At 38.2% G+C, this 22,228-nt stretch overlaps 1 long non-coding RNA gene across 1 annotated transcript in view; it reads right to left on the bottom strand.

The window, feature by feature from the left end:
- Nucleotides 1-3,666: 3,666 nt before the first annotated feature.
- Nucleotides 3,667-22,228, bottom strand: part of LOC132025100 (uncharacterized) — a 104,122-nt gene continuing 85,560 nt past the window's right edge. Inside the window, exon 3 of the long non-coding RNA XR_009406414.1 lies at nucleotides 3,667-3,750. This is a non-coding gene — a long non-coding RNA (uncharacterized LOC132025100). The remainder of the gene's footprint in view (nucleotides 3,751-22,228) is intronic.

Raw genomic sequence — 22,228 nt, 5'->3', positions numbered from 1 at the left:
AGCTACTGATTACACATGCAGTGAATTATGGAAAGGGGCACCACTGCATGGTATGGCCACCACCACCACCACTCTGGGACTGGGAAACCAGCCTCAGATGTAGAGACAGATGGAAAAATAAGAAGCATAGCCACAGAAAGTCACCAAATCTAAAAACGAGATCACATCATCTAGCAGATTCCAATGTACTGCTGGGGAACCCCCGAATTAAAAGGAATACACTGAACAGCTCTCAATCACAGCAGGCATAAGTCGAAGTCATGTTTTTCCCACTGCCAGACTCGGTAAAAGGTAGCTTAGTATTTTGGGAATTTTACACCCAGTAGTAGTCCAGAGAAAGAAGTATAGTATTGGTCCCTGGGGAGCTTTGAACTATAAGAGAAGACAACGCTCTCATTGTAATAAATACTCGCATAAATAGTTCAAGCAATACGTGCTCAAATTGGATATTATATTATTAAAATATGCTTAGCAAATTAAAAGGAATATATTGCAACATGCATATTTTATGTCTTTATTTGGCAGCGTTCTTCAACACATAGCCTGAGAGTAGGTGTTTGAAAGAACTGAAAAGACTAGGAAGATAGTAAACTGGAAACTGGAAACGTAGAGAACCATCAAGGTCCACCCACCAGCAGGAGATACGTTCACGCTCCCTCCCACAGAAGAGTCTTGACCACAATTATTTATCCACTTCATTTCCACACAACATCAGTGATATAAAATATATACCGAGGACAGAACTCTTTCAGCATCTGCTTTTCTATAATCCTCTTACCTAGTTAAGTCTCTAAATTTACTAACATGAGAAATATTTTGGAGAAATTATCATTCCAGATCATTCCTTATCACCACCCGGAAAGTATTTCCACAGAGAGGATACCTAACTCATACTTACCTCTTTGCATTTTTCCCTATAACTGAAATTCTGAAAATGTGTATTACAGGTGCCCTCCTTCTAAAAGCCATGATTTTGATAAAGTGAATATGTAGCATTGATAAAATAAACTTTATGAATTTGTAAATACTTTTATAGACTTAAGTGTTGTAATTTTGAGCTATGCTTTATCCAGCTTTGCATTAGGAGTTCTAAAAGCCAGGATTTTTAAAAACTTACAAGTCAGATAACTTTTTCTGTCATGGTGACAAGCTGTAGTAAATAAAGCTAAAAATGCAAGCTAGCTTCCCCAACCTTCAGTTGATGCTAAAAGACATTATTGCTTTCTCTCAGGATTATTTCAGTGTCTTAATTACAGTAAATTAGAATAATTAGAGAGAAATTATATGAACCCTACAATTCCCGAAAGCCTTTATACTGCCTTTTAGTCAGATAATGAATGTTAATATAAATAATTGATACATTCTGAATGCCTCCAAATCTTCACACCTTACATTTTTCTTTTTAATTTTGCTCCAGATAGAAGGTGAACCATGGCAGGCATTATTTCTTTGCTCTAAAGAGCACTAATTAAGCTTTTTGGTGAACCTGATTGCAAATAAAACAGAGCAACTCCACAGTAACAGAGGCTTATGCATTTCTTTCTCTTTTTTCCCCCCAATCTCCCTGGACTCAAAAGTTCAAAATCCTTCCATCAGATGTAGCTAAGTCTTTTTGGTTCTGTTTATTTTCATGAACATACTATTTAATGCTTAAAACTTTTGCAAAATGTCTTTGGTGACATTAAAACATGAAGGTATTGTTGGACAGCATAAGGGGAACCACAGCCCAATAGGTAGAATATCAGTGAGGACTGAATATTCAATTTTCAGTATTGACTGGTATATGAGGAATACATATGATGTGTCAGGATCTTCTCTGGGTGCTGGCAATAAGGTGGAGTTCTGTATGAATCATAATACCTTTGCCCTCGTCAAGTTTATAAAAACTGTAGGTGTGACACACTTCACCAGAAGGTAAATATGGAATGCGACAGAAGGACTACTATGGTCCAAGAAGCCAGAAGAGACCCTCCTGAGGAAGCAGTAACTCAGCAGAAGCCTGGGATATGGCAGCAGCAGAGACTTGCCAGGAAAGGAAACCACGTGTGCAAAGGTGTGGGGTAGACAGAGAACGGGTTTGGCTCCGGGGACAGAGATAATGCAGATATAACTAGAACACAGTGAGGGGTGTGTTTGGAGGGAAATTAGTCTGGAGAGAGAAGCAGGGTCCAGGCAGTAGGGCCTCAGAGTCCACAGCGTGCCTCTGAGGGAAAAATGCTCATTCTCAGGGGAATGAACAGAAAGTCAAGCAAAAGTAAAATTGAAGTACCATTTTGCACATGGCCCACTTAGTTTTGGGGGGAAAGGAACTTGGCAAAGGATAACTTACACACTGGTAGCAACCATCTTCTCTCCATCTGCAGATCCCAAGGTAATAAAATGAGTATTCAAGTATAGGTTACTAACGTATGTGGCCACTGGAAATTTGCTGCACCTGGCTAAGCCTCCATCAGCTCATCTCTAAAGTCATCTACTTCACAAAGCTGTTGGGGACATGCAGCAAGGTGATGAACACAGAAAGGCCCCGACCATGCCATGGTATGTTATGATGCCCACAGGAAACCCTGCTTCCTCTCAGCCTAGCTCACACTCAGACCTGTGTGATAAGACGCCAGCAGTGTACTCTGAGAGACCAGAGTCACTTCTGCTCCAATCTAGTCAGACAGAGGCAAAGCCCTAAGCGCACAACCAGCCCTCCCTACTACGACATGGTCTTTAGCAAAGCATACTGTGATAAGTCAGCCACTGTTCTGCATGCCCCCAGCAGTCAGAATTTTACTGAGTCTGAGTCTTTTGTTCACCCTATACTTAACATAGTCGTGTTGCTCAATAAATATGCACCATTTGTTGCATGAAGAAATTGCCCTTTAACTAAAGTTTCATGGGGCGATCCTATTCTTTCCATGGCAGCTCTGACACTCTACCATGAAAATGATACATTTTAAAGAAAATGTACAAACCACTACCTAAGTACTAGAGAAACTGGAAGAAGGTATAACCAAAATATCAAAGAAAACTTAGAAAACACCTGGAAAGGAACGGTCTGATTTAACTGACAATGTACAGCATGAGTTAATGAAAACAGAGATTATGCCTAAACCCTTGATATATATGATATGGTTAAGTATTTATCTTCTAAAACTTTTGTTTGCTGTAAAACACTGGGGTTTTTGTTTATTTGTTTGCTTGTTTGTTTTTGTAAAACACTGTTTTTAAGTCTGATGCTTTGCTTTATGTCTGAATACACAAAAATTGATTTGTTCCCTACATAATTGCATTCTACAGAATAAATATCATACTATAATACAGGACGCCTAAAATTGTAATTACTCCTATCTCGCACAAAAATTCAAGTGGAATTCTCATGAATATATAGCACTTACTAAATTCCACAAAGATATTTGGCGTGGGATAGGCCCAAGTAGGTCAGTGCCTCCTTGGCCTCTTCTGAGTCTGTTGTCTTATCCATAAAATGGGAAGTTTAAACTTAATGATACTTACCTTCTACCTTCCAAATTCTAAACAACGGGAGTTACATGGAGAGGAAACAGGATGGCATTTTTTATGTATTACAAACAAACCTGAAACCCTAAATTACGGTGCCTGGGTGGCTCAGTCAGTTAAACATCTGCCTTCATCTCAGGTCATGATCCCAGGATCCTGGGAGTGAGTCCCGCCTCAGGCTCCCTGCTCAGTGGGGAGTCTGCTTCTCCCTCTGCTGGCTGCTCCCTCTGCTTGGGCTCTCTCGCTCTGTAAAATAAGTAAACAAAATTGCTCTCTGATTGATATTTTATATCAAATTTATTAGGTTATTTCACTAACATCTATTGAACACTTGCCATATGCCACTGTCTTAGACACTAGAAATATAATGAAAACCAAAATCATCATAGTCCTTTGCCTCACAGAACTTATAGACTAGAGGCATATGTAGATTTGAAGTAAATGAACACAGAAATGCATATATGTGCTATAATGTAAAAGTAAAGCGCTAGGGGAGAGGCCTGACTCAGACTGATGAATGAGAAAATTGTCCCAAGTATGAGCGAACTCCCTGGGGCAAGAAAGAAAGAACAAGGAATATATGAGAAAATGGAAGAAGTCGAATGTGTCTACAGCAGCATGAGAAGGGGAAGGCTGTGGAAGATGAAGGTGAAGCGGTGGTCGGGGTCCACATTACCCAGCTCTGCAGAGGACACACTATCAATGTGATTCTCCTCGTTTGTGCAATATGACTTCCATCAAGTGTATTAAACAAGGGAATTCTGTGACTCCCTTTGGCATTAAAATAATTGCTTAGGCTCTGGAGTGGAGAAAGATTTAAGGAAGGGATAAAGCACAAATGGACAGAAGATTTAGATATCTCTGCCACGATCCCAGGTGGCTTGCCAGAAGGGTGGCAGTGAAGATGAGGAAAAAGTGGGAAATTTATCGTGCATGGCAAAAGGGATAACAACACAAGTGTTCTAATAAAATGACCTTCAGTTTTCATAGTCTGAGAAGGTTTTTTTTCTCTCTCATCTTTCTTATTTCTAAATCCATTCAGGTAAGAGTAGAAAATAACTGCCTTTGCATTTTCCCCTATGGCAGATAAAAGAAATACACACACACACAAACGTGTATCACTTTACCAAAATATGGAGGCAAATAAAATGATCCTACTTCCACACTTTAAATCCTTCCACAGGATACTCTCTCTCTCTTTCTCTATATCCCTTTCAGGGATGAATAGACATGCATATCGCTTCTCAAAATTACAAATCACCAATGACTATTTTTATCAACTACAAAACATTTTTAGATGAATAATAGAAACTGTTGGTATTTCTATTTGCATGATACCAGAGTTCTTTTTCCCTTCTTGATTTCTCTATGTTATTTGTAACTTTAACACATTAGTGGATACTGTTAGCAAAATATCTGATGTGATTCACTTTTCAATTTTACCAGCATCATTGGTTAATCACTAATTGTCATCTACAGGTCAGCCTTGTATGTTGGTGAAACAGCCAAAGACGTTTATCCAGAAACCAATCACAGCACCTCACAGCTGGGAAGCCAGACAAGTGGACGTTACTTTGTTTCTGTAAAAGGGTTTCAGGCCCTCCATGTATTTCCAACACAACACATAAAGGGGAATTATTTTTATAGAAAGACACTGCTATTCAAAAATCAGTTTAGGGACACCTGTGTGGCTCAGTCAGTCAAGTGTCTGCCTTCGACTCAGCTCATGATCTCAGGGTCCTGAGACTGAGCCCCATGTTGGGCTCTCTACTCAGCAGGGACACTGCTTCTCCTCCCTCTGTGTGCTTTCTCTCTCTCTCTAATAAATAAATACAAATCTTTTTTTTTTTTAAATCGGTTTAAATGTGAATATGTTCATTCCATCTTTCAAGTATGATTTAACAAAATGTAAATGTACCAAATCTTTACAACTTCTAAAAAAAAGGGATTAGTTCTGCCCTCAACTTGGAATGGAATGAAAAGAAAGTATCTCACTACACATACTGCAGGTCTCTAAATCTACGTCTATAATAATTTCTGACATTTTATTATCTCAAAGTTCACTATGTCCAGACTGCCTTTCTTCAAATAATCAAACTCTCTGCCCTGATTTATACCTTGCATAGGTGGTGAATCTTCAGACCTTAATTGCAACTTGATCACATATTTTAATCTAATTTATTGTCTTACACTCAGAGGCATTTCATATATTTTATTTAAAGGCAAAACTGGAGGCAGCTAATGTTTCCACTATGAATCTGCTGCTTAGATCTGACATTTCCTTTGAGAATATTAAAGATAATTTCTGCCACCCTGTTATCTAGAATCTAATGAGTTTTAAAACATTTTATAAAGTGAGCTTAAGAGGCATTCAAAACAAATACATCTATGTAATCACTAGCAAGATCAAAACACAAAAATATTACTAGCACCCAAGAAGCCCACATTCTTCCAAGTCCAAGTCACCAGCTTCACCAGAAGTAGCAACTTTCATCATCACAGATTAATTTTGTGTGATAATTTTATATTTCTATTTAATTGTGTAGCTTTGTGTAATATTTTTAAGTGCTTATAAACAGAATTGTACACTATGCATTCATCAGCTTTCTTCCTTCAGTATCAAGCTTGTGAGATTCCACCACATGTTGCGTGTAGAGCAACTCATTGGTTCTAATACTGTAGATTATTCCAGTGCGGGGATACAGCAACTTTTATTTGTCCTTTTTGCAGTTAAAGGACTTCTAAGTATTTCCAGTTTGAGGCTATTTACAAATTGTGCTGTGAAAATGCCTGCCCTTTTGGGTGTATATTTGTGCATATTTGTTCCTCTTGGGTACATACATAGGTAATAGAATGAAACTGTTGGATCAAATGGTAAGAGTATGTTCATCTTTTTTTAATATACTGCTAAAGAATTTTCCAAGTGGTTCTACCATTTTAGATTGTCATGATAAGTGCATGAGAGCTCCAGGGTCTACAACCTCACCAATTCTCAGTATTCCCATTCTTTCATTTTAGCTATTCTGGCGCATATATAGTAGTATCTTATTTTGGCATTGAAGTTTTAACTTCCACTTCCCTGAAAAACAATGAGCACATTATGTGTTCATTGACTATGAGAATATCTCCCCCTGTCTCTTTCTGTGTGTGTGTGTGTGTGTGTGTGTGTGTGTGAAAGAGAGAGAGAGAGAGAAAGAAAGGGAAAGAGTGCAACTTGTTAATTGGGTTTTCTTTTTTTCCCATTAAGTAGTGGGAATGCATTATATATTCTTAATGTATGACCTTTATAGGATACATGTATTGCAAATCTCTTCTCCCAATCTGTGATTAGTATATTCACTTTCTTAGTATGTATTTATACATTAGTATATTCACTTTTCTTAACATCTTAACAGTCTTGGATGAATAACAGTTCTTAAGTTAGGTGAAGTCTGGTATTTGAACGTTTTCCTTTATCATTAGTGATTTTAATAATCTATAAAGAAATTTTTACCTAATTCTAGATAATAAAGTTATTCTTCCATCTTCTGTTCTCCTTTTAGCATCTGGACCTATAAACTATCAAAAACAGATTTTCATGTATGCGACAAAGCAGGGGTCAGTTTTTCTTCACACATATATTCAAATAACCCAGCACCATTTATTGAAAAGGCCATCTGCTTTCCACCAGTCTGCAATGTCATTTTTTACTGAATACAATTTAATGTGTTTGAACATATGCATGTACCCGCAAAACCATCACCGTAATCGAGGTAATAAACACACCCGCCGTATCCAAAAGATTCTTCTCATCTCTACCATTTATTTTGTGGTAAGAAAACATCACTTGAGATCTACTCTTCTAACAAATTTTCAGTGTTCAATACAAAACTGTTAACTATAGGCACAAGTACATCAAATCTCTAGAATTTATTTACCTTGCATAAGTGAAAATTAAATATGCATGAAACAATAGTGCCCTATTTCCCTCCCTCCAGCTCCTGGGCACCACGATTCTACTCTCTGCTTCTAGGAGTTTGACTATTTTGGATACCTCTTATAAGTGAGGTATCCAGAATCATGCAGTATCTGTTCTTCCGTGACTGGTTTATTTCACTTAGTATAATGTTCTCCAGGTCCTTGCATGTTGTTGCATATGGCAGTATTTCCTTCTTTTTAAAGGCTGTGCAATATTCCATCTCCTACTTTCTTCATGCATTCATCTGTTAATGGACATTTAAGTTATTTCCATATCTTGTCTATTGGAAATAATGCTACAATGAACACAGGAGGATGGATATCTCTTTGAGATCCTGACTTCAGTTCTTTTGGGTATATACCCAGAAGTGGAAGTGCTGGTAATTGTTTTTAATTTTCTGAGGAAACACCAACTGTTTTCCACTGTGGTTGTGCCATTTTACTTTCTCACCAACAGATGCAAGGATTCCAATTTTTCTTTTAACTCACCAATACAAATTTCGCATCATATATAGTTCTCCACCCTTTTAATCTTAACTTTTACTGCTTGCTTATATTTAAGTTGTCTCGTAGGCAAAATTAAATGTAATTTTTTTCTTTTCATCCACTGATAATCTTTGCCTTTCAATTGGAATAGTTTTCCTGCATGTATATAATTATAAATATACTTGGCTTTAAATCTACCTTATTATAGTTACTTTATAGACTGATTCTTTTTTCTTCCCTTTGAAAATTTCAAGTATTTTTATATTCCAATTTCTTCATTGATTAAGTTGTTTATTTATTATTCTTTTAATAATATCTTTTTCTTTCTTTCTTTCTTTCTTTTTTTAAAGATTTTATTTATTTATTTGACAGAGATAGCACAAGTAGGCAGAGTGGCAGGCAGAGGCAGAGGGAGAAGCAGGCTCTCTGCTTAGCTGGGAGCTCGATGTGGGACTCCACCCCAGGACCCTGGGATCATGACCTGAGCAGAAGGCAGCCTCTTAACTGACTGAGCCACCCAGATGTCCATATTCTTTTAATAATATCTTAAAGATTAAAATGTGCTTCCTTGACTTATTGTGATCTAATATATATTAGTACTTACATCACTTGCCTGACAATACTACAACCTTAGAACACCTACCTCCATATATCCTTCATATCTGGGGGTATTACTGTCATATATTTTAATGACATAAATAACCCATAAGCTATATATATAATTACATATTTAACATACATTATAATCTAATATGACCCCATTTCTCTTGTTCCATACATGTAAAACTCATTCAGATTTATTCTATAGTTGCCCTAGTGCTTTGCATGGTTCCCTACTCTTTGGAAGTTCCTAAATTCTACTTCTTATCTCCCCAGAGCAATGAGATTCTTGAAGACTCTACCTAGTTTCTTAGTCTCTTACATAAACTTTTCACTTGGTTTATCTTAGGTATAGGTCACATACAAACCACCAAATGCCAGAAGGGGAAAAGCAGTGCTGAGGTTGGACTGGCTTCTCTGTAATTCCATTTTCTCTGGAATCTCGGTTTGGCTGCCACAGTAGCAATAATCTCTCATCATTGCCTCCCCAGGCCCTATGAAAACCATCAAAAACTCTGCTTAGCCACTTTCTCTGTTGCCTTCCTGCTTGCTGTCTCTGCCTTTCCTCTCCCCATTTTAGAATAAAAGCAATGCAGAATGTCAAATTCACATCCCTGAATTTCCTTCTCCAAGAATTTGGCTCCTTATATCTTGGTAGTTCATGGATTCCTTCAAACAGATTTTCTTAAATTGAGCTTCTGCTACTTTTCTGTCAAAGGAAGACTGGATAGGCTGTAAGCTATTCCATTGTACTGGAAAGTGGCAGTCTCCAGGTGCCTGGGTGGTTCAGTTGGTTAAGTGGCTGCCTTTGGCTCGGGTCATGATTCCAGGGTCCTGGGATCCACTCCCACATTGGGCTACCTGCTCAGTGGGAAGCCTGCTTCTCCCTCTGCCTCTGCCCGCTGTTCCCCCTACTTGTGCTCTCTCTTTCTCTGCCAAATAAATAAGTAAAATCTTTTTTTTTTTTTTTAAAGCAAAGTGGCAATCTCCCTGATTTCTCTTATGAGTTTTTAACATAATGCTCTTTAATTTCTTGGGAGAAGGGGAGATTGTTGAGATATTTGTCCCAAAATACATTACACATATTTCTATACTACTTTTTTTTAAAGATTTTTATTTATTTATTTGATAGACAAAGAGAGATCACAAGTAGGCAGAGAGGCAGGCAGAGAGAGAGGGAAAGCAGGCTTCCCGTTGAGCAGAGAGCCTGATGTGGGGCTCGATCCCAGGAACCTGAGATCATGACCTGAGCTGAAGGCAGAGGCTTAAACCACTGAGCCACCCAGGCGCCCCTCTATACTACTTTTGTTACAAAATTTAGTCAATTTGATAATAGGACCATTTATTTGCTGCCTCTTTATGTTTCTAATTATTTGAGTTGAAAGAGTTTTTTGTTTTGTTTTGTTTTTACACATCATGCAGCTTACTTACTCTGGTTTATTCATTTCACAGAAGAACAAATGGAAGACTAAATGAGTTAAGGAATTTTGTCTGTCATACAATTACTTATTAGTAGATCCAAAACTGGAACATAGGATTTGAGATTTCCAGTAAAATATACTTTCACTGGTTTTGGAAGGTGTTTTGGCCAAAGAATTAGGTATATTTCTTTTATCTTACAAGATTATTTGAGTAAGACCTCAGTGAGTAAGATGTTCATGATTTCTGGAAACCGCATCAGACACATGAATTAGTGACTTGCTCACTCTTACTTTAACATTAAACTTTAAAGTTAACATTAAATTTTAGTCATACGTTATCCACATCAGTTATTCAGGTCTTTGCCAGTTTCATTATTTTCCTTGAGTTTTTAAATATATCCAAGCCGACTACAGACCATTCCTTATTTTAAGAGAGATCCCAAAGAGAGGTCCTTTCTAAGTTAAGTGCCTTATATATGACCTGGTAATAATTGATTTTTCTCTTTTATGCTTTAGGTGATTGACAATAACTTCCTTTTTCATAGAAAGGGCTTACAAACATGATTTCTTATTCTCTAATACAAATATTACAAGGAAGAAAGCCTGCAAAATTACTAAAAAATATAATATTTTAAAATCTTTTAAAAAACTGCATACTTTGGGGGCACCTGGGTGGCTCAGTTGGTTAAGCATCCAACTCTTGATTTCAGCTCAGGTCATGATCTCAGGGTCGTGAGATCAAGCCCCCTGAGGATGCAGCCTGCTTAAGATTCTCTCTCCCCACCCCCTAAAAAAAACTACATACTTTGGGTATCTTCCAGGATATCAATACATAAAATATTTCTTGGGAATGAAATGCCTAATGCATTGAGGTACTATGTTTCCTTGTGACAGTTTATAAGTTGATTTTATTTCCCCAGATTGACAGAAGGCAAGTATCAAGATCCTCAGCCAGCTAGTTAAAACTGTCTATTGTACAATGAACTTTATCCAACCAATGTGCATAGACTGTCCTCATTGGACATAAAAATATATTTGGAGGGTATAAGGAATGGCCTTCAATTATTCTGAGACACATATTTTAAAACATTTTATCATCTCTGAAATCAGAATGCATGTTATAATTATAACTTGCTATATTTAATTGGTAGCATTTAAAAAAATTTAGTGGCACATAAAACAATGGTGTATCTTATACTCAGTATGGTATCCCACACTGGACTAATTTCAGTATTAATAAACCACCAGAGTTCTACATAACCAGTCAGATGTGACAGATATATTTTTCAACTAGATGATCTTTACCTATGTGGGTCTGGGGGTTTTTTTCTGTGATTTGTTTAAAACAAATTCAGAAGTATACTGTTTTGTTACATTTCTCACCCCAGCAACTTCAGACTGATTCTATATTTCAGCCAGGAAGAGTTTCCTCTCACACTCTCATGTCCCTTTGGTTGTCAATTACCCCTGCATCTTTCCACATACCTCTTTCTCCTCTTCCTGCAGCAAGAAGAAAGTCCTATTATCTTCCATTTCGATGATCAGAAAGCTGCTTTCTATCCTCTCTCCCACTCACTTCACATCTCCTACTACTCTCTTGACTTTGAAATAGGATGATAAGAAATGCTTTCATAAGAAATGCGTGTACCTCGCAATGTTCTTGTGAAGATCAAATACGTGAAAACCCTCAACAGATATTAAATTTGGTTTTTTATTACATTTTCACCCTATCTGCTGTATACAGCAAAAAACTCAGTTTGAGACACTCCTGCTCACCGCTGGGATTCAGGCAGGTTCAGGCATGTTTTGCAAACTGAAAAGATAAGACTCTCGGAAGCCTATTTACAAGGCTGAGGAGTCTCCTAAGAAAACTCGAGTTATATCAGTTCCTGGGGTTCAGACATATCTGGGCATGTCTGCCAAACTGATGGGTCTATAAACAGGCATCAGAAAACTCTTTTCAGAAAAACCAATCCTGCATAAGAAGAAGCCTGGCACAAGGAGTTTAAACTAATACAAAGTTTAGTATTTGGTAAGGAGTAAGGACTCTGAACCCAGCATGGCAGCAGCAATTCAGTCTGTCCTTAGTCCCAACTCCTGGAAACTCTGTCACCAGGATGGCAAAGATTTTTGAAGAAAAATAACCCCTCTCTCACAAAGGTAACTGCACTCTTGTCTCACGATTTCTTTTCCTTTAGTGTCCCCCAGTTCTTGGTCACGCCGCTTCAAAGAATGAAGAGGTAGACAGGTAGACCAGGGGGAGGAGTGGTGGGTGGCACTGCAAACTTTATTAAGCGATAGTACAAAGCTCCTGAAAATGGAAGGGACCTGACAGGGTTGCTGTTGGAGTTTCTAAGTCCAGGGGTTTTCATGAGATTGTTGACAGGCTGTTGTAATCTAATTAGCCTTCTGTCACCCAATCAGGTTTTTGTCCACGTGCTCATCTACATATCAGGTAGTTGTTCAGGTGGGCAAGGGGTGGACGGCTCCTTCCAGAGTGGTGTAGAATAAGCGTATGGGGTCTTTTTCCTTTTAAAGGTACTTCCCTCTTTGGACGGAGGTCTCTTGCCCCTGCCTGCCTTTCTATCAACTATCCCCCATTACTTTGAAGACAAAAGAGTATGGAGGAGGAAGAGGAGACGTTCAAACATTAGCCAGCAGTTCAGCAAACACATGAATGGGTACAGAAAGAACATGAAATTTCAATAGTCAAATCTCCTACTACAAATCTCCCTTCCTGGCTGCCTCATGTCAATCTTCCTGCCTGTCACAGACCAATCCTTTTCAAACCAAATTCCCATGATTTTATTCTCCTGTCAAATACTTTTATATTGCTCACCACTTAGCAAAGCTTCCAATTATTTAACTTGTCATAGAGGCCCATCATAATCTGTCCCAGACTAATTGTTAACTTATAAATTAAGAATGGTATGAAGTGGGAAGCATGATACAATATTAACCATAAAAACTATAAAAAGTGATCTTACTGATGTGGGAAACATAGGCAAAAGAAAAATTAAATTTCCTTACTACTTACAGCCCATTCACAAGTCTTTAAAACAGGCAGAGTAACATTCCTCTAGAAACTCAGTGCCTTAGTAGCTAAAGACAAAAGGCAATCTTAGCCTGACCCCCCGGTAAGTCAACTTTAACATATAAAAATTCCTTTTTCTCTACCCCCCAAAATACATGTTGGCAATAATCCCCAAGCATATGACCTACCAATATACATCTAAAGGGTATTGGACAGTAATAAGTGACAACAGCTAGCCCCCTCAAGGTCCTGGAAACCTTGCTCCGAAAATTCCTTAGAGAATTATGCTATCCCTAATCCCCAAACCCCAACTCCCAAGTATATAATCAACCATTTCTCACAACCCCAGTTCAGCAGCTCTTTCTGCTCAGGGGTCCTGTCCCCGTGCTTTAATACAAGTCACCTTTTCGCACCAAAGACGTCGCAAGAATTCTTTCTTGCTCACTGGCTCCACACCTCACCAACATTCAAAAACGACATCACTATGATATATTAGAATTTGATAAAATATATTGCAACTTAAATAGAGCCCACACTTCTTTCATTTTTTTTTTTTTTTTAAGATTTTCTGATTCAAATATCAACATTATACTGACATGGCAAACCACGCACAAACTTTGCTACTTTCAATTCACAGAAGACCTTAGCAAAATAATACTGGCATTATTGTTGTTCTCTTTTCATTCTTGATACAATTTGTTGTGAAAGTGACCTTTTCACACTGCAGTCTTTTACCATGAGACTCAAAGTAGGATGCAAAATTGCTTCCACCTAAGGCAAAGGCATCTGAATCTTATTATGATGATGACATGATAAAGTTCTGATAGTTAAAATGCCCTTTGTCATTGTCCTTTTTTTTCCTGTTCAAGTTAATATCACCATTTCCAGAAGATTCTATCTTTATTTTATTTGCTTCATTTTTTTTGTTGTTGTTTTCTTTTTTAAGGAACCCAGCTCTTTCCCATTATTGTTATTTCAGGTATATAAAGTCCTCAAAGAAAAATTGATTTTTATAAAATAGGGGTGGGAAAATTATTTTTCCTCTACCCTTGTAGGTTCCTGGCTAAGACCCCCCCCCCATAAAAAAGGCAGATTAATAAGAGAAAAACAAATAAATTTAATAACATGTATACCTCCTATATACATGGGAGATCCCCAGGAAAAATAACTTCTCAAAATGCCCCAAGTCACCACCTTAAATATCATCTCCAGCTAAAGACAAAAGGGGTTGTTGAGGAATAGGAAGCCAGTTACTGGAAGCTACCAGAAAAAGCACAGTAAACACGTGTGGTTGTTATGCAGATTTAAATCAGCACCTTCACTGATAAGAGTTACTAAAGATCTAGTAGTGCTCCCCTTCCTGGTATCCAGAGGGAGATACCCTTACAAATGGAGATTTCTTTTATCAGTGAAAATGTCTCTTCTAGCTTTTAGAGCTTTTCAATGTCTGTTTCTTAAAAATAATCGGTCTAAAATAATCCTTACATCAAAGAGGCATATACTTTGGGATAGCAAATTCTGCTCCCCTTCAATAAGGGGAAACAAGGCAAAAGAAAAATTAAATTTCCTTACTCCTGACAATCCATTAACAAATCCTTAAAAGAGGCAGAGTGGCATTCATCTAAGAGCTCAGCTGCCTGGATATTAATACTTTGCTGAGAGCAAAAGGCAATTTTAGCCTAACTCCCAAGATCCTGTGAGTCTGCTCTAAAATACAAAATTCCCTTGGGAACTTCCTTTACCCTCTAGCCCCCAAGATATATGCTGGCAATCATTCCCCACTAATATACATATGAAGGGTCTCATGACTAAGGTTTTATTAGGCAGTAATGAATCACTTTTCCTAACAACAGGTAGCCCCCTCAAGGTCCTGGAAACCTTGCTTCCAAAATTCCTTAGAGAATTATGTGGTCCCTAACCGCCTCTCAACTTGCAAGTATATAATGGGCCACTCTTCATGACCCCAGTGCAGCTCTCTCTGCTCACGGGTCCTGTCCCTGTGCTTTAATAAAACCACCTTTTGCACATCTCAAGAATTCTTCCTTGGCAGTCAGCTCTGAACCCCAACATCTTTCCTACATCACTGTGATAGTCTCTGTGCAATTTATTTTATTATTGATATTATAGAAAAAAAGATTTTTTTCACCAAAAGTGTTGCTTTTAATAGGAAGTATCATATTTAACAGCACTCATCTTTTAAATCATTTCATGCATTTATAAGCTTTTAATGGATAGGTATTTTTCCTGTTGCATTAACTTCATAAGAAATATGCTTCTTTCAACATTCCAGGAGTTTTTGCTTATAAATGAAGCTGTTTTCATAACCTAGGGGTAATCCAGAAATCTAAGAACAAGTTTCAAGGCCCTTTTCAAAGTGATGTGTCAGTCAGGATTTTGTTTGCTCGAAAGAGAGAAAATCATAATGGAAATTAAGCTCAGATGAATAGTGATTTTATGAAGAATCTGGGCAGCTCATGGAATGGAAGATGGGACCACAGGACCTAAGCAGCTCCTGGATCCCCAGAGATGCACCTGTCTGCCTCCCCATTCTCTCCTTCCGAAGCTTTCCTTGAGAAGTACACAAAGGACCCATCAGCTACCATTTCCTAATCTCAGACAGTTCCCACACCAGGCTCCTCCTCTTGCATAAGCCTTAAATGTCTCAACATTCCTGCCTCATCCTCATCAACACTTCCCTGACCTTGAACTTCCCTCTCCTCCTACCTAGAGTAATAGAATAAACTCCCTTCCTCCCTCCTCACTGAACAAGTCCCTCCTGTGACAAATGGGCATGCCTAGTTGAAAGCTGTGTCATCAGTAAAATAATTTAACTATGTAGTTACTGAATAATAAAATAATAGTCATTTAACTACATAGTTATGGAGCAACCACTATGTGACAGCATGGTGCTAGGGCAGGAGGATAAAACAAAAAGAAAAACCACAGGTGTTTAACAGTTCAGTGGGAGAGAGGAACATTATTAAATTACTGTAAGGGCCTATTCAGCCAGAGCGGCCCCACCTCGGTTGAACAGCCATTTTGTAGTTTATGCAGTAAAACTTAAATGGACCCTGCCCCTCCCCCCCCCCCACCCCCCACCCCCGCCAGGGGAACTTACTTAAAAGCAAGTCCGGGAAACCAGTCCCAGGTAACAAAGCCCAAATACAATGGTGGGCCAGGTCAGGTGGAGAGATAACAGCCTCAATGCAGGGATCAGTCGGGTCAGGTGGAGACATCCAATCAGTAAAGCGCACATACTGTCTCCTTAGCTAGCAAGGAGTGTGGGCTCCGCCTTTTGGGCGCCAATTCTAAGGTGATAGGCTAGTTCAAACAGCTACTATGGGGTGAATTGTAATTCAACTGGCCACCCGTGTGTGACCTAGCATGACTGTGCAGCTTTCTCTGTGTGTTACAATCTTATTCGCAGCCTGTGTGTGGCCAGGCCCAACCACATGGCCTTCGCTCTATAAAAGTTAGTCTGTGAGGCAGGGAGGAGTCGCCCTCTCTGTAAGGGGCGGCTCCAAGGGTCGGTTTGATTCTTGTGCTTGGTGCAAAATAAAGTTTTGCTTGACCTTCACTTTGTATCAGTCTCGCTCCTTTGACCATGGGCCTATTATTGGGGGACCCGACATTACTACACAAAAGGATTGTAGCAGGGCCTGCTATAGGATATTTTCTTCCATCTCCTTGATAAGTTTTTATCTGGGCAGAATAAACATTCTATTTTGCAGAGCCACTTGTAGCTGGACATTATCACACCATAAAAGGAGAGGAGGGGCTGACCTTCTCTTCTCCTTTCTTCTTCCTGCTGGTGGGCATGTGTACACGATGGCCATGCCACCAGTGCCCAGGAAAGCTGTGCCCCTTGCAATGGCTGAGGAACCAGACAGAAGGAGTTGTGGCTCAGTATGACCTCCTGGCTGCTCCGCCACCCCTGGGGCTGCCTACCTACACACTGTTACACCAAAGAGAAATAGGTTTCCCTCTCGTTAAAACCAATGTTATTTGAAGTCTCTATTACATGCAAAGGGGGGAATAAACATGCTAATATTAGTATGTATTTTCAGACTGTAATAAATCCTATGAAGCAAGGAAGAGAGTACTCTGGCCTAGTAAGAAAGATCAAGGAAGAGGTCCCCCATTCAGTTATTACTGAAAGAAAATTACCCACTGACTATGAAGTGCTAGGCACCGTTCTAGGCATTAAGCATACATACTGAACAGAATTCATGTCCTTGCCGAGCTTACATTATAGTTTCTACAACAGGCAATCAATCCATCGGTAAATGGGTAAAAATATAAGTAGCAATAATGTGGCAAAGAAAAACAAAGCAACATTAGAGGAAAAAGAGAGAGGAGGAAGGTGCTATTTGGAGTAGGGTAGTCAAGAAGACCTCGCCGAGGCAGTGAAGTCATGTGGGCAGAGACCCCGATGAAGGGAGAGAGTGATGATTCCCGTGACAATCTGGGACACTGTCCAGGAAGAGGGAACAGGCAGTGCATCGACTCTGCTTAGACAGGCAGCTTGAAACATGAGAGGAACAACAGGAAAGCCGGTGTTACTGAGCTATATGAGCACATGCACTTCCAAAAACCCAGCAAATGAAATTTCACTGAGCACAGTACATTTTTTTGGTGCAGTTCATGGGACCAACATGGTGCTACCTTGAAAATAATCACTTAGAGAAGCAGAAAATATCAGGAAAAAAGAATTTTTTAAAAAGGTTTTTATTTATTTGACAGAGAACACAGGTAGGCAGAGAGGCAGGCAGAGAGGGGGTGGGGAAAGGGAAGCAGGCTCCCTGCCAAGCAGAAAGCCTAACTCAGGGCTGGATCCCAGGACTCTGGGATCATGACCCAAGCTGAAGGCAGAGGCTTTAACCCACTGAACCACCCAGGCACCCCCAGAGAAAAGAATATTTTATATGGAGTTTAAACTAACTGCAAATTATACATGATGTTGGATTGCTACATAATGTTCAAATGCTGCCTTAACATGCTGCCATTATTATTAAGCCTTACACATACTGGCATAGGTTAAATGAAGTGCATCATTGAACATGTAAGTGCCTTGATGTTCAACCTTTCTTTGCTTCCTGCCTCCAGATGTTTCCAGGTTTTAGTTGGGTAGTAATGGAAATGGGAGGCACATTCCTTCGAAAAATTATGGAAGACAGATAAGTCATCATTATCAAGAGAAAATGATAAAGGAGAAAACACATGCATAGTGCAGTTTCCAGTTCTTGAACACTGTGTCTCTTGGGACACTGAGGTCCCAGCTGAAGCTGAGGTAAAGCCGAAAGTCTACAGCTGACAGTGACTGCAGACAACTTAGGAGTGGGAAGATTTGAGATTCCACCTCTCCTCTTTCTGCCCAACAAAACAGATGAACAGAGGGGAAAGGAAGGAAAAATAAAGTAAAATAAAAACAGAAGGAGGCAAACCATAAGAGACTCTTAACCAGGGAACAAACTGAGGGTCACTGGAGGGATGGTGGGTCGGGAGATGGGGTAACTGGGTGATAGCCACTAAGGAGGGCACTTGATGTCATGAGCACTGGGTGTTATATGCAACTGATGAATCACTAAACTCTACCCTGAAACTAATAATACATTATATGTTAACTAGCTTGAATTTAAATTTAAAAACAGAATATTGCCTGGATTCTTTAAATGAAATTTATAACATAATCATACTAAAAACATTTTCAAGAGCTCTCTATAAGATACAAATACTCGGCCCAAAGCAAAACTGGGAAAATACTTAACTGCACATGATGTCACTGCCAACAGTCTGCACCCTTCCTTCCTCTACCTAAAGGGAACTGAGAATCTCAAGGAAGACTTTCTTATGAAATATATAGGTAATTCAAGCACAGCTAATATTAGACCATGAAAGACCTTCTATAAGAAGCATAATTATAACAAATAATAAAACGCTTAGTCTTTTAACAATAGCACAAGTTTTAGGAATAAAATTTTTGATGCAAAAGTTAATACTGTTTCATCTTGAAACATAAATGGATTAGAATTTATATGGTGCATGAACTGGTCTTGGGAATTAAGTTTTCAAAAAAAAATAATAATGGTATTTCCAGTTCATTTTGAGAAGTGGCTCAGCAACGTCCAAATGCAGCTCCTTTCAATTTCTCCCCAAAATATCAACGACAGAAGAAAGATAAATACCCAAAGTCACAAAGAAAAATATAACTATCAGGCAGTCATCTAACACTATAATCTTGGAGGGATTGACAACAATTGCAAGGCTGTCAGGGCTAGGTTTAGAAAAACAAATCAGAATTCAGCAAATGACACACACTGTCTTCAATTTAGGAGAAAATAAAAAAAACGACCTAAAAATATAGGCAGAAAAATGTTTGTTCTTCCAAACCGTCTATGTTCCTGACCTAGAAAACTAGGGATTGTGTCAGTCAGAAAATCATTTAACTGCTCTTCTGGGCCAAAGGGATGTAAATCCACCCATGCCTCTCTTCCATTTTTCTATATTCAGAATAAGATTACAAGTCCCAAAGAATAGTCAGAACAGAATATTAGTAGGGAATCTGGGGACTGGTGGAAACTCAGAGAATTTGAATAATTATAACCATGTGCACAGCACTATAATCACAATCTTTAATAAAGATCAGAAAGGAAGAAGTAATATCTTTATTCAAAAATCAGATTGCCATGTAAATAGAATTCCTAGAGTCTATGAAAAATCTCAACTAAACTAATAAGTGAATTTTCCAATGTCACTGGGAAAAAAATTGAACATGAAATCAATTGTATTTCTATAGACTATCAATTAATAATTAAAAAACAAATTTTCAAAATATTATTTATAATAGCATCTCCAATACATATATCTTAACAAAAGATGTGCAGAAACTACACACTGAAAACTATGCAATATTACTGAGAGAAATTAAAGAAGACTAAATGAAGGGAAAGTTATACCATGTTAATGAATGAGAAGACTCAATATTGTTAAGATATCAATTCTCCCTAAATCGGTTTATAAATTCAATGAAATGTTGATCAAAATACTATCACGCTTTTCTTCAAAACTGACCAGCCAATGCTAAAATTTAGATGGAAAAGCAAAGAACCTACTATAGCCAGTCATATAAGGAAAAAAAATATTTTTATTAAATGTTACTAAAATTTTGTGCCTGCTTATCATGCAGCATTGTTGTGGAAATAGTTAACTATCTAGAAATTCCTGAGAAAAAGGGGTTGCGGCTTAAAACACTTCAGGTTGCTTTTGGAGCCAAGTAGAATATGGCTAACAAATGCCAAAGGAGAATGAAGAGAATGGAGAATAATGAGAAAACCATTATAGGGCCCTGGAAAAGTACAAAGCATGTGATGTCGAGGCAAAAACTTGTCTTAAATGATTACCTATAACTTGGAAGATAGAAAATGCACCCAATGAATCCATGACCTTGAGCAAGGAGGTATCTAGGTGAGATGCTGACACCATCAGCTGGTTATTCTGGCTGTACAAAATAGGGCACTACCAGAGAGAATACAACTCCAATAAGATTGGACCATATACAAATGTAAGGAGAAAATTTCAAAGGCTCAAAAACTGCAGCGTTTGCAGAGTTGGGAAGTAAAACGGTTTCATCTTCAGTTTATATCTTTATGTGTAGCCAGTCTCTGCCCCATTCTTTGTCCTTTCTCATTACCTTCTTGGCTTTTTTGTGTATAAATCTTACTGTATGTCATTTTTGCTTGGATTCCCACATTATAGTTAAACTTTGAGTTGAATTAATAGAGTTGAAAGCATGTTCATTGTTCTGAAATTAATAGAGTTGAAGATGTTCATTGATTTGAAAAAGTCTGACAATTAACTGAAAGAAAAAAGATGTCCGAAAAATAATGTGCTAAGATCCAGTTTTTGTTTAAAATAAAATATATTCCATAGAAGATATTACCAGATGACATACATCATAGTGTTTTAGTTACCTCTGAATGGTTGGTAGTAAATGTAGGCACTTATTTTTTTTATTTGTGCTTATGTGTATTTTCAAATTTTTCAATATAAACATACTTCCATTATGTATTCAGAAAAACAATAACCAAAAAGAAAGTCAAGTTTTGACTGAGAAAAGCAGAAATTGCGAAGAACTGAAATCTTAAATGATGTCACGCTATTTCCTATAGCAAAGATATACATTGGAAAAAGTAAGTTTCTATGGAAAAAAAAAAGTAATGATGTCATAGCTGGCACATAGTAATTTGACTGTAATTGGATATTGCTAAAAGGGACAACTAAATATAAAAATTGTTTCTCATTAAAAATCACTAATTTTAAGATAATACGTGAACAATGGTTTTTCCTACTCCCAACATGACAATGGGCATTTAACTTTCAACCACACTTATTTTCATATTTTAATCCCATAAACTGCCAAAAGCAGCATATTGTTCCAGGATTATAATTACCATGGAGCAATTGTTAGAATATCAGATTGAACCCCTGATAAAAATAAACCTTCCTCAAAATAAGTAAGAACACTCTTTTCTATCTTAAATTCAGTAATCAATCAGCTTCCAGAATTATCCAAATTATTAGAGTATATTTATCCCAATAGTGACTTTATAAAAATGTAACGAGAACAAATTCTCATCTTAAAACCTAAAAATTGTATACTTCAGTTCTAAAATCCACAATCTTGGGCGAGCAGCTGACACTGTTTGGCTGATTAAAATACCAGAACTGGCCTACCCATCAGATACCATCACATTGACTTAAATACTACCTGCCCGAGATGCAAAAAATAATGCAAGCTGTCTTTCAGGTGAAGGACTCGGGCGTCCTTGGCATATAGCTTCGGTGGCCAAACAGTCATTGTTTAGATTCAGTTGAAGCAACTTTCTGTGGAGCATTTGTGGAGCTTCCACAGTGTGAGGTGTCCAGAAGCAGGTGTTGAGGTGAAACACAGCTGAAGGACAGCAAAATGTCCAGTGACAGCTTCACCACTGGGCCATTTTCTGGTAATTCCACTCCAGCCATGGGAGTACAGAAGTACTCCAAAAGCAAGACCCTAAGGGGGAGTTTGGCCTCAAACAGAAAAGGAGGATGTTCTTTGTTAGGACTAGTTCTGTGTTAGGCATGGCAGGATGTGTATTTAGGGACCCAGTGGTAAACAGACCATGGACTTGGGCTCTGACTCAACAAGGACTTTTGCTACAAAAGTTTTCCCAAATAGTCAGACTTG

This window comes from Mustela nigripes, chromosome 9 (genome assembly GCF_022355385.1).
Source record: "Mustela nigripes isolate SB6536 chromosome 9, MUSNIG.SB6536, whole genome shotgun sequence".
Classification (NCBI taxonomy): domain Eukaryota; kingdom Metazoa; phylum Chordata; class Mammalia; order Carnivora; family Mustelidae; genus Mustela; species Mustela nigripes.
The sequence above is the reverse complement of the archived record's forward strand: the minus strand, read 5'-3'. Positions and strand labels throughout refer to the sequence as shown.